Source organism: Mobula hypostoma, chromosome 12 (assembly GCF_963921235.1).
Source record: "Mobula hypostoma chromosome 12, sMobHyp1.1, whole genome shotgun sequence".
NCBI classification, from domain to species: Eukaryota; Metazoa; Chordata; class Chondrichthyes; order Myliobatiformes; family Myliobatidae; genus Mobula; species Mobula hypostoma.
The window spans coordinates 7054406-7069542 of record NC_086108.1 but is presented as its reverse complement, the minus strand read 5'-3'; the positions used below and the strand labels follow the sequence as shown (position 1 = coordinate 7069542).

Here is a 15137-nt window from a genome sequence, read left to right as displayed (position 1 = left end):
TGTTTTTGTAACTGACAGTATTTTTTTTTAATTTGTTTATGAACAAAGCTGAATTTCATACTGTAAGAGATTAAAATAGATCAGGCTACAACAGTGTTGTGGGCTACAATATCATTAAGTTATGAGCTTGCTAATGTAGGTACCATTTGTGGGATGCCCCGAGCACAATCCTCACACTGTGTTAGTTATTGAGTCATAGAGCACTACAGCACAGAAACCAGCTTTTTGGTCAATCTAGTCCATGCCAAACTATTCTCCCTCGTCCCATCGACCTGCACCTGGACCATAGCTCTCCATACCCCTCCCATCCAAGTACCTATCCAAATTTCCTAAAGTTGAAACTGAACTTGTATCCACCATTTCCACTGGCAGCTCATTCCACACTCACACCACCCCTCTGAAAGAACAGGTTCTTCGCTCATGTTCCCCATAAATATTTCATGTTTCCCCTCATAACCCATTACCTCTAGTTACAGTCTCACCCAATCTCAGTGGAAAAAGCCCGCTTGCACTTAGTCTATCGGTATCCCTCATAATTTTGTATACCTATATCAAATCTGCAAGTGGCAGGGTGAAAATACATCGCTATCAAAGGAGGTGTCAGGCATAGGAGCTCCTTCCTTCTGCCAGCCTGCAGGTCACCCTTGGGCAAGGTGTAGCATGCTTAAGCACCCCCCCCCCAGGTGAAGCCATGGGAGCAGGTGATAGATGGTTGTCTGAGCGGCTGGTGCATATCACAAGTCCTGATTATGTGGCCACGAACACCAGGCAGACAATCTCTGAAGAGTATTGATAATGGCTGAGTCACCCATCTTGTGAAGACAATGCCCAGAAGGTGGCAATGGTAAACCAGTTATGTAGAAACATTTGCTAAGAACAATCATGGTCATGGGACCATGGCTGTCTACGTCAAACAACACGGCATGTAACGACAATGATGTCAAATCTCTACTCATTCTTTTAAGCTCTAGGGAATAGAGTACTAATGTGTTCAATCTTTCCTAGTAACTCAGGTCAAGTACCAGCAACGTCCTTGTCGAGGAAATTCCCAATGGCCTGAGGACTGAAGTTACCAGATGACACCTCAGAATCAGGTTTAATATCACTGGCATATGTCGTGAAATTTTTTGTTATGTGGCAGCAGTACTTTGCAATACATAATTGAAAACTGAATTACAGTAAATATATATTAAGTAGTTAAAATAATAAGCAGTGCCAAAAAAAGTGAGATAGCATTCATAGGTTTAATGTCCATTCAGAAACCTGATGGCAGAGGGGAAGAAGCTGTTCCTGAATCATTGAGTGTGTGCCTTCAGGCTCCTGTACCTCCTCCCTGATGGTAACAATGAGAAGAGGGCGTGGCCTGGGTGATGGGGGTCCTTGGTGATGGATAGAGCCTTTTTGAGGCATTGCTCCTTGAAGATGTCCTGAATACTCCGAAGGCTAAAGCCCATGATGGGGCTGACTGAGTTCACAACGTTCTGCAGCTTATTTCATTCATGTACAGTGCTTCCTCCCCACCCCCCATACTAGACAGTGATGCAGCCAGTTAGAATGCTCTCCATGGTACACCTGCAGAAATTTGAGTGTGTCCTTGGTGACATACCAAATTTCCTCAAACTCCTTATGAAATACAGCTTTGTAGCTGCACCGATGCATTGGGCCCAGGATAGATCCTCAGGGATGCTGACACCCAGGAAATTGAAATTGCTCACTCTTTCCACTTCTGATCCTTTGATGAGGATTGATGTGTGTTCATTCGTCTTACCCTTTCTGAAGTCCACAATCAGTTCTTTGGTCTGACACTTCTGGGATCCCAACACAAACAAGGCAACATTTAAGAGCACAACATGAGAAAGTCTCCAGATGCTGGAAATCCAAAACAACAAACACAAAATGCTGGAGGAACTTGGGTAGCATCCATGGAAAAGAGTAAAAAGTCAATGTTTCGGGCCGAGTCCCTTCATTAGGACTGGAAAAAAAGGACATGTCAGAATAAGGCGGTGGGGGGAGGAGAGGAAAAAGTTCAAGGCGGTAGGTGATAGGTTAAACCGGGAGGGGGGAGAGGGTGAAGTAAAGAGATGGGAAGTTGATTGATGAAAGGGATAAAGGGCTGGAGAAGAGGGAGTCTGGTAAGTGCAGCACAGAAATAGGGCAATGTTGGAAGTCCTATCACGTAGAGAGGACACTAAACTAAGGTTGGCACTGTTGCATGTCTTGGCAAAAGTTTTCAAAAGCTCTGTCTAAATGAGGAACTACTTTTTCCAACACACTGGTCATCGGTAACACTGAAGTTTACTTTATTTCTGGGATCATGCTTTGAAGAGAAATGGCCTTTCACTTATCTACTGAGACAGCACATTTTAAAACAAGTTATAAAACCAGCATCACTGCACCCACTATTACAACAGTCTCTATACCGGCTTCAAAATCACCACTAACACAACAAAAATGCAAGCCTTTCTTTCTTTGTTGTACAAAGACAAATACCACCAGTAAATCTCAGACTCAAGGCATCCAGAAAAATCACTAGAATCACAAAACTGTCTTAAATCCACTTCATGTTTGGACACTTAGACAATGATTTAAGTGCTGGGCTGAACTGGAAAGTTTCTGGTACAGGCCAAATCGAGGCAGTGGGGTCCAGGCCCCAGGACGTATCGAAGCCACTGAACCCAATGTTTGGACAACAATTTTGGTGCAAGGCCAGATTGAAAAGGTCAGGGTGTCATGGCCTAAGGCAAGGGATAGGCCGGATCAGCTCCCTGCTCCGCAATATTTACTCAGCTTTGCGCTGCGCAATGGGCCTCGGACTCTCTTTGTAGACTTCAGTTCAGAATGCTGTTTCCTTGTGGTTGTTTGCATGATTTGTTTTTTTTTCTTTTCTCTGCACATTGGGCTGTTTGACAGTTTTTAAAAAAAATGTTGTTTTGGGTTTCTTTGTTTTGTGGCTGCCTGTGAGGAGACCAACCTCGAGGTTGTGTAACGGTACATACTTTGATAAGAAATGTACTTTGAACTTTGAGAAGAGCACCACAGTGCCATAGACACTATTACAGCTTGGAGTTCAGAGTTCAAATCCAGTGCCGTCTTTAAGTTTACAAGTTCTCCCCATGGGTTTCCTGCAGGTGCTCCAGTTTCCTCCCAGATCCAAAGAAGTACTGGCTAGTAAGTTAACTGGTCACTGAAAATTGTCATGTGATTGTTAAGGTGGTTCTCCACCGTGTCCGACGACGAAGAGAAATCTGTGCAGGAGAGTTTTTAAAATGGAAAAGCCATTTCAGCAGAGCATTCCACTCTCTTGACCTCAGAAGTCCAGGTCCAGTGGTACGAACAGGCATCACAAGCTGGAGTCTTCCCTGATTGCAGTGGAGGACTGTGACAACTTCTGTGCCTTGCTATGCCCTTCGCTCTCCACGGAGCATTGCGGTACCACCTTCCTGGCCGTTGGATCACACTGGGTCTCATCCACCCAGTCCGCCAGAGCTGGCTTCACATGCTAGGACATGCACACGTGCATGTCCCTATCTCACTGGAATATGAGGCTGCCGGCTACCTTCACCTGGTTTAGCCTACCTGTCGAAGCATTGTACTGGGGCGTGCAACTTGGGGCCACAGATCAGATCTGAGTGTCCGGTGGGGAGTGATAGGCTAGCGTTAAATAGGTAGGTTGCTGGGCAGTGGAGCTTGTTGGGCTGGTCGGGGACTGCTCCACACATTAGTTCACAAACAAACAGACAAACGCAGTCAACAATTCCCCCCAAATCAAATGACTGTTTAGGTAACGAGATCTGAGGGATCTATATTGCCCCACAACCTTGTCATGGTTTGGAGGCTTGTGTGCCTCAAGGCCTACAGAGCTATGTTGGCTGGAGTCAGGGCTTTGTGCTTTGGCCCTTGGTAGGATCACCCATGCCAAAATGGTCAAAAGGGAGAGGTCTGATTAAGAGTGGTTCGTTGATCCTCCAGGTTCAGCTCAGGGTTAACAACACTGACTGGTAAAACAAAACTGTTATGGAAACAGAAATGAAGAATCCTTCTATATCTGAGTGTGATGGTATTCCTGAGGCTCTGCCTGGAACTTGTATGACTTACAGTAGTGAAAACCAAGAGGAAGCTACTGGCAAGATGAAGGAAGTCCTGAAGCCCTGAACACCACCAGAGATGGAGGACCTTCACTGCTGTCCTAAATGCCAGTGGCATAATGGGCAGTAAAAAAAAACAAGCTGTTTAATTTTGCAGCTAAACTTTCACAAGTATGGTGTGGGACTTATTTAAATGAAAGGATCAATTGCTAATTCCTTCTCCATCCACTGGGTCACTCTTATGGCAAAATGCTTTTTATGCCAAGCTGTTCTTCAGGAAAGTTACCCAACACAACTATAGACTGTACTAGAGAGAGTCAGGAAATCGTGGTTAGGTGTGAACAAAGCCCTGTGGTCTAATGGCTCTACAGCTTGCAGGAAGAGAAACAGACTGGAGGCAGAAGGAAGCTCAAACATTTATAATTCTCAGGAGTGAATCAGAGTCAGCTGTGGATCCATGGATTGTTGAACTGAGTGAGTCAGAAGGACTCAGTTCAGCCCCATTCAAGAAACACTGACAGAAAGCTGAAATTCCTTTGTTCTGCACTGTTGATGAAATCAACTTTTGTCACGTAGAATGTAACGGTGCAGCACAGGTCCTTCAGCCCACAAAGTTGTGCCAATCTTTTCACCTACTCTAAGATCAGGATGAAGACACAAGAGTCTCATGACTGAAACTACCAGGTTCAGGAACAGTTACTACCCCTCAACCATCACGCTCACGAACCAGTGGGGATAACTTCACTTGCCCCACCAGTGAAATGTTCCCACAACCAATGGACTCACTATATTTAATATTTCTCCTTTTTGTATTTGCATAGTTTGTTGTCTTCTGCATGTTGGTTGAATGGCAGTCTTTCATTAATTCTGATTATTATTCTATAGATTTATTGAGTATGCCTGCAGGAAAATTAATCTCAGGGTTGTATATATGTACTTCGATAATAAAATTTGCTTTGAACTGCATAGCTCTCCATTTTTCTATCATCCATGTGCCTATCTAAAAATCTCTTAAATGCCCTAATGTATCTGCCTCTACCAACACCCCAGCAGGGCATTCCACACATCCACCACACTCTGTATAAAAAAAACCTGCTTCTGACATTTCTCCATACTCTCCTCTGATCACATTAAAATCACCATCATGTGCCGTGTTGTACGATGTGGGTGATCAGGTCTTTCCATGATCATGACTGGTCTTGGCAAATTTTTCTATGAAGTGTTTTGCTATTGCTACTTTCTGGGCAGTGTCTTTATGAATCGGTCGGGGGGGGAGGGGTGCTAAACAGGTGCTACACCTTGCCTAAAGAGTGCCTTCACCTCCACCCTGCCACCCAATAGCACCTATAGAATTAAATAATTCCTGCATTATGACTCTATATTACTATGATTGATTAAGTCTGTAGATATGGCCCATTTCCACCCAGTCACCAATTTAAAATTGTGACCCTCATATTAGACTGGGAAAAAGTATTTAAGCTATCCACTCAATCTATGCCTCTTATTATTCTGAACACCTCCATCACCTCACACCTCCTTCAATCCAAAGAGAAAAGCCCTAGCTCTCTTAACTTATCCTCATAAAACATGCTCTCTAATCCAAACAGGATCATGGTAAATCTCCCTCTGCACCATCTAGAGCTTCCACATCCTTCCTATAAATGTTAACCAAAACCTCCATCTGCTTCTTCATAAGGAAATACTCATAAAGATCCTATAGACATTATTTGTAAAGCAGGGGAGCCACCCCGTGTCCCTAACCAATATTTGCCCTTTAATGAATAGCCATAAATCACTATCAAGTCATTACTACATTGCTGCCTATGGCAGTGAGCTGTGAGATAATTGTATGATGCATCTTTATGCTATAAATGTTATTCTCCAGAAGTATTTTATTGGTTGCAAATGTCATGTACCATTCAGCTAGGTCTTCTAATATACAGTAACAGACTACAGCAAACTCGGAATGGATGTTTGTTCTTCGGCCATCAGGCAAACGTTACAGAAGCATCAAAACTAAAACCACAAGGCTACTAAACAGCTTCCTCCCACAGGCAGTCAGACTGCTAAATAGCTGCTCTACCTGACTCTGCTTTTGGACACTTTTAACTTGCACTGGACACTTATAACTTGCCTTTAACTGACATGTGGCTGTTGTGTTTTACTATTTATTGTTATGTTTATTATTTAGTGTTGCGTTTGTTATGTTATGATTGCACTGCTCCTGGGAAACGCTGTCTCATTCTGCCCTGCAGAGCTGATGTACGGTTAGAATGACAATAAAGTTTTTTGAATCTTGAATCTTTGAATCAAATAAGAAGCGCGTTTATTATTTGCAAAGGAAACCAACTCCATACATCAAGACATTGGTAGCTTGGTTGGGCACAGGAGTACATTCAGCCAGAGACTCATTCCACCGAGATGCAACACTGAGCGTCATAGGAAGTCATTCCTGCCTGTAGCCATCAAACTTTACAACTCCTCCCTTGGAGGGTCAGACACCCTGAGCCAATAGGCTGGTCCTGGACTTAATTCCTGGCATAATTTACATATTACTATTTAACTATTTATGCTTTTATTACTATTTAATTATTTATGGTGCAACTGTAACGAAAACCAATTTCCCTCGGGATCAATAAAGTAATCAATAAAGATCTTACAGATCAAAACAGGTAATTTTTATACACTTGAATCCAGTAATTCATTCTTAATTGCACTCCTTCCTTATTTGTATCTGTCTTAAATGAATCACATCTTTAATTGATGTTGTGAAAACTCTGCCTGCCATAAAACACACTGTGACAAAATACACACCTGCTTACAAGCCTTTCATCCAAACAAATCAACAAACCATAAAGCACTCTGTGTGGCGTGTGGCCAAGTGATTAGGGCATTGGGCTCACGATCTGAAAGTCGTGGGTTCGAGTCTCGGCCAAGGCAGCACGTTGTGTCTTTGAGCAAGGCACTTAACCACACACCACTCCAGTCCACCCAGCTGAAAATGGGTACTGGCAAATGCTGGGGGTTAACCTCGCGATAGACTGGCGTCCTATCAGGGGGAGGGGTGAGTCTCATACGTTCAGTCGCTTCACGCCACAGAAACCGGTATAAGCACCGGCCTGATGGGCCACAAAGGCTCGGGACAAACTGACTTTTGATAAAGCGCTCTGGGATCACACAGGTTCCATTTTGTCACATTATATTTTACAAAAGTTATAAATTCATAAAGACTTCAGGGTTACACATATATTTCCACACCAAGTTCTTCGTGTATTTTGAGAGGCATATTCAAAAGACAAGGATATTTTTCTTTGCAGAGTGCAGGAAGTTAAAAGACCCATGGAAGTTACGCGAGGAAGAGTATTTATAGAAATAAAATAATTTCTCAGCATTAACGTATTGCTTCAATCACAAAGAAAATAGGGTTTTGAGGCCCTATGTCAGTCAGGGACAACCATGGGTGTTGCGTGTTAGCTGACGTTACTGACACTGATACGAAATCTTGAACTGTACAATATGGCTCCAAATTCTAACATCTGTAGTCTTGCATCTCTGTTCTAGGTGCTCATCCAGTTTAAAATATCTTGCTCATTATTAACGGTGGCACTTTACTTCCAGTCTCATGCTCCATATTGGAGAGGAGAGAGGCCCTAAATTGTTTGAGGTCAACCATGGATGTTGCATCCCAGCTCTATGTAATCGACATTGATACACAAGCCAGGGTGGTATGTTATGGATAGCAAGCTGTGGCCCGTGTAGCAGACTCCTCTTCTGCAATGCAGCTGATAAATCCAAAGAAATGGCAGAAATAGACTGATACAATTTGGCACCAGCGGAGTTGCAGGAGTTGCCAGTCAGCATTGAACTCAACATTGGACTGCTTTATGGTCTCCAACTGTGGAATTTTCCTCAGGGTTTACTCCTGAAGCCTTCCCAATGTGTGAGTATAGCTGCAAGGCAGTGGAGGTTTGAGATTAGGGTTTTCCTTCTCCTAGATGAGCTGCCGACCACAGCTGACGAGCCCCATTTGCCTGATACAACTGGTTTTAAGGCACCAGTAATGTGCCTCTGCCCCTTCTCCTAAAGGTAGAAACGGTTCCACAGGTCTTAGTAGCTATGCCACATGCAAAGGCCAGCAGCTGGACTAGCTTGTCAGAGGCTGTTTGAGATGCACACCATTGGGAGCATTTGATAGGTAGGAGGGGGCTATCCCTATTACCTCCCCTGGCTACAAGAACCTTAAGGAACAATAGAGCTCTATTGCATCTATTGAGACATTTCTCAACACAATATTCCTCAATGTAATCCTTGGAAAAACAAGCAAATTCAATGCCAAGAGCTTCACAATTGCACAATATTTTCTTATGTTTATTTTTAGAAAGGAGAAGAATGTGAAATGAACAATTTCTGGATGAACAGTGCTAGGGTGGAGGTCTCCAAAGTAAATGGAGAAGACAATCATTAATCTCTATTCAAGGCTAGCAGTACACACATCTCTTTTGAGTGAGGACAGTATACTGCAACTGTTGGATTCTGGATTAACAAAAACAAAAGAGCTGGTCAGTGACATCAGAAAAACGGGCAGTGTACACACTCCTGTCTTTCTCAACAGTACTGAAGTTGAGAGGGTTGGGAGCTTCTTCAAGTTCCAAGGAGTGACAACTACAAATAGCCTGTTCTGATCCACCATGATCAAAGATTCAAAGCATTCAAAGTACATTTATTATCAATGTATGTATGCTGTTTACAACCCTGCGATTCGTCTTCCTCACAGTCACAAAACAAAGAACCACAGAACCTGTTCAAAGAAAAAAAACACGCAAAAAAGGTGCAAGCAGCAAAAAAAAAAGAAACAAGGTAAAAGACAGAATATAAAACACATAAATCAAAAGGCATATTCAGCTCAGCTCAGCGTTCATTATCTGCAGGCTGCTCTGATTCAAAATCACCAAAACTAGCAACTAAAATACGACCAAGCAGAAAAACCAGAAACACATCATAAATATGAATGAGTCCACATTCCACAAACTGTGTCCATTAAACCTTGTGCCAACATCAAGGGAGAGGGAGAAATCATTGGAGTGCAAGGACTTTCCCTCGGGAGCAGTAAGCGAGAGGGAGAGAGAGAGACCGAGACCATTACCTTCCTCTGGCAGCAGCGAGAGGCTGGTAGACGGTGCCAAGAAAGCTCTCCAATGTGTCTATTTCCTCAGGAGGCTAAAGAAATTTTGCATGTACCCATAGATCCTTACCAGTCATTTTTTATACAAAGCATCCTGATGGGATGCTCGTTCTGGTAACTGCTCTGTACACAACCACAGAGAGTTCTGTACAGTGTACCACATCAGCCTCTGCTCCATCAATTCCATCTACACTTCCCTCTGCCTCAGGAAAGCAGCCTGCATAATCAAAGACCCCCATCCACACCAGATTTTCTCCCCTCTCCCATTAAGTAGAAGATAAATTTTTAAAAAGCCTGAATAAAGCATACCACCAAGCTAAAGGATAGTTTCTACCTCACTATAATATTGAATGACTCCCTGGAATGATAAGATTGGCTCTTGACCTCAAAACTGGCCTTGTTGTGATCTTGTACATTATTGGCTGCCTACACTTTCTCTGTACTTTGTTCTGCATTCTGTTATTGTTTTACCATGTTCTACCTCAATCCACTGTGTAATGATTTCCTCTGTAAGAAACTAGACCAGCTTTTCACTGTATATCAAAACCTGTGACAATAATAATCCCTGCCCCTGCCTTTAAGGAATTTGTACTTTCTCACAGCGACCATGTGGGAAAATTCCTCTGGGTACTCCAGTTTCTTCCCTTAGTCCAAAGATGTTCAGGTGAATAGGTTAATTGGTCACTGTAAATTGTCCTGTGATTAGGCAAGGATTAAACCGGGGGACTACTGGGTGGCGTGGCTCTATTCCATGCTGTATCTCAATAGATAAATAAAAAACAATTCCAAATCCAGAGGAGCTACGGGAGGAACTCAGCAGGTCACGGAGCATCTGTGGAGGGCCTTGATCAGTTTCAGGTTAGCTCCAGACTACTCACTTGCCCATTTTCATTTTCTTAACCTTGGAATGTCAACTACCTCATTTTCCCTCCACAGATGCTGCCTGACCCACTGAGTACCTGAGTACCTCCAGGATCTTACAAACACCACTATAACACAGCTCTTTGACCCAAGTAGTGGTGCCAGCCTTACAACCTACTCGAAGATCAATCCCTCCTATATAGCCCTCCATTTTTCTATCATCCATGCACTTATCCAATGCCCCTAAAGCATCTGCCTCGATCGCTACCCCTGGCAAGGCATTTCCCGCACCCACCACTCAGTGTAAAAAAAAACTTGCCTCTGACATCCCACCTCACCCGAAAGAGTGATCAGCAGCACTGGGGCTCCACAGGGGACTGTCTTGTCTCCCTTTCTCTTCACCATTTACACCTCGGACTTCAACTACTGCAGAGTCTTGTCATCTTCAGAAGTTTTCTGATGACTCTGCCATAGTTGGATGCATCAGCAAGGGAGATGAAGCTGAGTACAGGGCTACGGTAGGAAACTTTGTCACATGGTGTGAGCAGAATTATCTGCAGCTTAATGTGAAAAAGACTAAGGAGCTGGTGGTAGACCTGAGGAGAGCTAAAGTACCAGTGACCCCTGTTTCCATCCAGGGGGTCAGTGTGGACATGGTGGAGGATTACAAATACCTGGGGATACGAATTGACAATAAACTGGACTGGTCAAAGAACACTGAGGCTGTCTACAAGAAAGGTCAGAGCTGTCTCTATTTCCTGAGGAGACTGAGGTCCTTTAACATCTGCCGGACGATGCTGAGGATGTTCTACGAGTCTGTGGTGGCCAGTGCTATCATGTTTGCTGTTGTGTGCTGGGGCAGCAGGCTGAGGGTAGCAGACACCAACAGAATCAACAAACTCATTCGTAAGGCCAGTGATGTTGTGGGGATGGAACTGGACTCTCTGACGGTGGTGTCTGAAAAGAGGATACTGTCCAAGTTGCATGCCATCTTGGACAATGTCTCCTATCCACTACATAATGTACTGGGTGGGCACAGGAGTACATTCACCCAGAGACTCATTCCACCGAGATGCAACACTGAGTGTCATAGGAAGTCATTCCTGCCTGTGGCCATCAAACTTTACAACTCCTCCCTTGGAGGGTCAGACACCCTGAGCCAATAGGCTGGTCCTCGACTTATTTCCTGGCATAATTTACATATTGCTATTTAAGTATTTATGATTTTATTACTGTTTATTATTTATGGTGCAACTGTAACAAAAACCAATTTCCCCCGGGATCAATAAAGTATGACTATGACTATACTTTCTTTCAATCACTTTAAAATTATGCCTCCTTGTATTAGCCATTTTCACCCTGGAAAAAAGTCTAACCAATTGATCTATTTTCTGATCATTGCGTACAGTTTGTTTGTCCTCATCCCTTCTGTGCATTGATTGATCAGACTTTTTTTGACATTCTCCAGCTCTATCTTCCTACAATTCTGTGCCAAACTCTCAGGCACAGTACTGCTGCCACACACAAAAAAAACAAATTTCATGACATGTGTGTGATGATAAGCCCAATTCTGATATGGATCTCCGTCGTGGACTGAGAGTGGGAAATGGGCTGGAGAGGGGAATCATGGTTGAGAAAACGGGGAACGAAGAAGGAAGCATCAGAGAGACATTCTGTAATAATCAATAAACCAATCATCTGGAATCAAATTACCTCACCTGGTGTCCCAAGGCTGGGTGTGTCTGCACCCACACCACTGCAACCCCCTCAAGACCCTGGCACTCCTTCTCTGCCACCTGCCCCAAATCACTCCTGCAGATTTACAAACTGTAATTTTTGATGGCCCACCAACCTTCGTTTTAAATATACCCAATGCCCTCCACTGCAGTCTGTGGCAATGAATACCGCAGGTTCACTACCCTCTGGATATATAAATTCCTGTAAGCTCTGTTCTAAAAGGGTTTCCTTCTGTTCTGAGGCTGTGCCCTTTGGTCCTAGACTCAGCCTCTATGGAGAAACATTACTCTGGATAACTACACTCACTCCACTTGCATCATCATTGAAATGTTCACACAGACAATGATCTCAGTTTCAACGACTCTATCTTATCTCATGTTCTTGTTCTTTGTCTTGCTATTTATTTACATTTGAATTTGCACAGTTTGTCTTATGCACGCTGGTTGATCTTTCATTGATCCTGTTGTAGTTACTATTCTATAGATTTGCTCAGTATGCCCGCAGGAAAATGAATCTCAGAGTTATATATGGAGACGTGTATGGACTTTGTTAATAAAATTTACTTTGAACTCTCCATGTCCAAGGGTTCCTAACCCAGTTTATGCCATGGACCAAAATCATTAGCCAGCCAGTGGTGTAGTGGCATCAACACCCGTCTTCGAGGCAAATGGTCCCGGCTTTGAATCTGGCCGTCTCCTTGCGCAACCCAGCACAGATGGAAAGGGTGCATCGAGCTAGCAACTTGGCCTTGTGGAAAAACACAAAAAAAATGCTAGAGATAACAAGGCTGCTGCCCGATGTGCAACAAGGCACAGAGAGGAACAACAAAAAAAACACGCAACCAATACCATTAAGCAAGGGGTCCACAGGCTGGGAACACCTGATCTCGGCCTTTCCATATTTGATGGTTTCAATGAGATCTCTACCCCTACTCCCATTCTTCTAAACTGGGCAAGTATATGCCCAGAGCCATCAAGAGAATATTTTCGAAATTCCTTCCATTAGTCAGTCGTCATTTTCAACTGAGAAACAGGGACTAAAGTAGCTAAACGGCAATACAAAAATGGATCAAACAGTACAATACTGATTAGTAAAGCTAACCCACCCATCCACACCCCCAAACACCACCACTTCATCATTTCCTGTCAGTCACCTTATGAACAGGCACCTCTGTACCTAGCAGCACTTTATTGATGTATAATAAAACAACAAAAAGGAGCAGAATTTGGTCATCCGACCCATCGAGTCTGTTCTGCCATTTCATTATGCCCAATCCATGGTCTCTTGCCTTCTCTCCATATCCCATAATGCCTTGACTAATCAAGAACCTATCAAATGCTGCCTTAAATTTACAAAACAACTTGGCCTTCACAGCCACACGTGGCAATGAATTCCACAAATTCACCACTCTCTGGTTAAAGAAATGCTTCTTCGTCTCCATTCTAAAAGGACGCACCTCTGTTATGATGTTGTGTCCTCTGGTCCTAGACTCCCCCACCATAGGAAACATCCTCTCCACATCCACTCTATCGAGGCCTTTCAATATTCAATAGGTTTCAATTATGTCCCAATCCCACTAATCAATATATGTATACAAGCTTTTTTTTTAAATATTTATAGTCATACTCATACTTTATTGAACCCGGGGGAAAATTGGTTTTCGTTACAGTTGCACCATGAATAATTAAATAGTAATATGTAAATTATGCCAGGAAATAAGTCCAGGACCAGCCTATTGGCTCAGGGTGTCTGACCCTCCAAGGGAGGAGTTGTAAAGTTTGATGGCCACAGGCAGGAATGACTTCCTATGACGTTCCGTGTTGTTTTTATTGTTTCTATTATTGAGTTCTTTATCTTATTGTTTTTATTTTGTGCTGCATCAGAACCAGCAAAACAATTACTTTGTTCTCCTTTACACTTGAGTACTGGAGCTGACATTAAACAATCCTGAAACACTGAACGATTCAGGAACAGCTTCTTTCCATCTGCAATCTGATTTCTGAATGGACGTTGAACCTATGAACACCACCTCACTACTTCAAAAAAAATACACACACACACACACAGTTAAACCAATTTCATGACATACACCAGAGATATTACACCCGATTCTGATTCTGCAATTGTATTGCAAAGCCCTTGCAAGTCAGTAACTCTGAATGACCGTTGATGATTGAATATGAAACCAGAATTACAATCCATGACAAACTCTAATGGTTAATGACGATCGAAGGGTGTAATGGGAGATATTTAACCTCTCAATCTTTCCTTTGTGTCTCCAAGGCGATGCAGCACACAGGACCTAGACAATAGTCTGTCATAAATTCAGTGACAGTAATTTTGCTAGTACGGTATCGGAGAATTAACGGTTCAATAAACTGCCTTAATATCACAAACACTACAAAGTCCGCAGATGCTGGAAATCTGAGCAACCCACACAAAAATGCTGCAAGAACTCAACAGGTCAGGCAGCGTCTATGGAAATAAATAGATAGCTGGCACTTCAGGTCGAGACCCTTCTTCAGGACTGAGACGGAAGGAGGAAGATGCCAGAATACAAAGGTCCTGGGGGGGGGGGGGGAAGGAGGATAGCTGGAAGGTGATAGATGAAACCAAGTGGGTGGGAAAGGTAAAGGGCTGAAGAGGAAAGAATCTGAATGGAGAGGAGAGTGGGTGTGGTAAACCATGTATATATGTTGTAACTCGGTTACCTGTCTGGATACACCCCTCTGCTGACTGTCCCTGTGGCTCCTCCCTCAGAGTCCTGTATAAAGGTGTACGCCTTGCCCCTCGCCCTCAGTCCAGGGGCAGACACTCACTGTGGAGGTCCTATTGTACAGCGAATAAAAGCCTTTCAGTATTTTAACAAACCTCAGTTTTTTGGAGTAATTGAAGGTGCTTCAGTGGGCCATAGGAGAAAGGAAGGTGGAGGGGACCCAGGGGAAATGATAGGCAGGTGAAAAGTAAGGGACCAGGAGAAGAGGAGACAAGGCTACCCAGCTAGGATACAAGGTGTTACTCCAAATATGACACTATCAAAGCATGTATGCAGTGTACAACTCTGAGATTCCTACCAGGAGCCAAAGCAAAAGGCCCTGACTCCAGCCGACATAGCTCTCCTTGTCCTTTAGGAACGCAAGCCTACAAGCCGAACAAGGTTGGGGTACTCTCCAACAGCCTTGAGAAACGGTACCAGGAGTCCATACAGACCCACGGGCTGGGAAGCGTGGCCATCATACAACTGCCCTGAATATATACTAATTGTGGGGATT

General features: G+C 43.5%; 1 protein-coding gene across 10 annotated transcripts in view; it reads right to left on the bottom strand.

Annotated features, from left to right (window-relative positions):
• The window catches only part of LOC134354592 (serine/threonine-protein kinase PAK 4-like), a 220052-nt gene that overhangs the window by 93785 nt on the left and 111130 nt on the right, over positions 1–15137 (bottom strand). For 3 of the 10 annotated variants that reach the window (XM_063063576.1, XM_063063579.1, XM_063063569.1), the window contains exon 2: positions 14577–14694. The exons of the other annotated variants lie outside the window; for them this stretch is intronic. The gene's annotated coding sequence lies outside the window, so the exon portion shown is untranslated. The remainder of the gene's footprint in view (positions 1–14576; positions 14695–15137) is intronic. 10 annotated transcript variants of the gene reach the window in all.